Below are 2626 nucleotides of genomic sequence, written 5' to 3'. Positions count from 1 at the left end.
GTTTGCATGATCTAAGAAAATTAAACAGAGTTTCTCCAACTGATAAAATCAGCTCAAGATTCTTTAAATGGACTGAATAAGCTGGCACGAAAAATACAAATAATAAAGATAGTAAAATTTAATTTAAGGTGTAAGGACAATCTTTTATGTCCGGGTGGATCATCTAAAGAAGCGGTACTCCTAATTGTAATTCATTCTGGTGATATATTTGCGTGTGGCAATGCTAGCTGGTCATCCTGTTAGCTATCATTTTTTTTTCTGGCATATATGTTTAGTGAGCTACGGTATCAGACAGTCATTGAAGCTCATCTTTCTCAACCGAGGTTCTTTGAAAATGGCTTTGCTGTTGGGATCCCTTTGGGCATCTGGGGCTTTGGGTCCCCCTGCAAAAACCCAAACACTGTGGAAATTTACTAAGCCCTCGTGAGGTGATGGTGAATGTACCCTGCTGTTGAAGCAGAGCTATGAGCATCTACAAGCCACTTTCCCTAAACCTTGCACACTGCATATGCAAACAAGGGAATTCAAGCAAACAAGGGTACTTTACATGTCTTTGCAGGTGACAAAGCAGACTGAAGATGTTTTATCGTTATCTCCCTTTTATCTCCTCTTTTATCTCCTCTTTTTTTCATCTTTTCTCTTTTATTCTGTTTGTCGCTTCCTGTTTTTCTTACATTGCAGTGTCCATAAAATCTGTAATACTCTCTGCATGAATTATAATAAAGCTATATATATATATATATATATATATATATATATATATGTATATACATATATATCAAGCTGAACACTATGGCGATAGCAGTACTGCTCCACTTGTGAAAGCAAAATCTGTTGGCTCTCTTTTTGGCATCAAGACAATTATTCTTATTGCCACATTGCCAGACAGGACACTGTATTACATGGAGGGGAGTATTACAGTTTATATGAACACTGAACGTGTTTCTAACTTACAGCTACTGTATAATGGCGTATTGGCAGTGTTTTGGTATAAAAGAGGGTTCACAGGAGGAAACTGTCTGTTCTCCTCCAGACTGCATCCCCCATCATAGACTGAGTGACAGAGAAGGTGATTGTAATGGATCCTCCCTTACATTCATGCCCACGACCAATAATCTTCCTAGCAGACATGATGCTGAACAGCTGTGACCGCAAACCTTCTTTCTTTCTTTCCTTTGCTTTTTTCGTTTTACATAATCATTGTTTTGGCGGGCGGTAAACAACAGCTGGGTTAATACAGCAATCAAAGACATCTTTTTATGCAGGCTGGGCGCATCCGGCCACTGCATCGCTGTGCCCATTAGGACACTGGCTTGTGCATCATTTTAATGGGCATTATGCTGATGTGCCTTAGGCTGTAGTTGGACATAAGTTCTGGACTTGTTATGAATACGCTATGTATATGCCTAAAATTGAAAATATACATAAAAAGTTCAGCATATGCCAGCATTTTAGGAGATTCTGGGATGTCAGGCATACGCCACCTAAATTGGAAAGATTTTACAGGACCCTTACCGCCTTCAAGTCAGAGAAGAGTTCTTGCCTGGAGAGGAGTTTAAATTCCTGGGATTTATTTGAATCTACTTCTGGACCTCCTCTGGCAATCCATAGCAGAGTGTAAATGAAAAAAAAAATGGTGAAGGCAGCAGCCCTGTGCAATATCAGCTTAATCAGCATGAGGCTGGCTCTGCTAATGGGAGGCAGCAGCTTTTCCTCAGTCTTTCTTTGCAAGGTTAGGACAAGGGAAGAGCTTTAAATTCATCCCACAAAGTGTATTCTAAGTTGGTAGAACAAGTGTGCTTTTTGGATTGACAAACCAGTCTCTGCTTAAGGCGGGCATACACTGGCATACACTGCATGATTTTTTTACCCTTTATGGGTAAAATTTTCAGTTGTGCAAGAATTTTCGGAATTGGGATAAGTTTCGGTTTCATCATGCGTCCTGTCTTGTATACAGAGGGTAACAAGGGGATCATTAACCTCTCACACATACCACTCGATCAGGAATTATATGGTCGTAAAAAAACAAACACTGTGGAAACTAAGCCCTCATGAGGTGATGGTGAATGTACCTTGCTGTTGAAGCAGAGCTATGAGCCACTTTCCCTAAACCTTGCCCACTCACTGCATATGCAAACAAGGGAATTCAAGGAAACAAGGGTACTTACTACCTCTGGATAGACGAGTCCTACCAATGCGATCTTTCTAAGGGACTGAGTCCAATGTGTGGTTTTGGAACAAATCCCATGAAGCTTTGCAAGGAGAACTCAGTGTTCTGGGATATAACTGCATGTCTAGTGACCATTGATGCACACTACGTTTCACGGTATATTGTGTGAAATTTTAGTCCACTACTTTTTCATCCAATTTAGAGATTCAGACACAATATATTAGGATGGATTAAAAAACTGAAATAAGTGCAACACTTTCCATTGGTCTTGGTCTGGTGTCAAAAATAAAGTATTAATGTTAAGTGTTAATTTTGTTTTATCTTGTACATAAAAGTTATCTCTTAGGCCGTCGCACACCAGGAAGGCTTTACAAAATCTGGGCATCAAGAGTTATTTTATTAATGTGAGATAACTGGGTAAGGGCACACAGACTGCTTCAGACTTAAGGATTATTC

This window comes from Cyprinodon variegatus, unplaced genomic scaffold (assembly GCF_000732505.1).
Source record: "Cyprinodon variegatus isolate N-32 unplaced genomic scaffold, C_variegatus-1.0 Scaffold324, whole genome shotgun sequence".
NCBI lineage: Eukaryota > Metazoa > Chordata > Actinopteri > Cyprinodontiformes > Cyprinodontidae > Cyprinodon > Cyprinodon variegatus.
The sequence above is the reverse complement of the archived record's forward strand: the minus strand, read 5'-3'. Positions refer to the sequence as shown.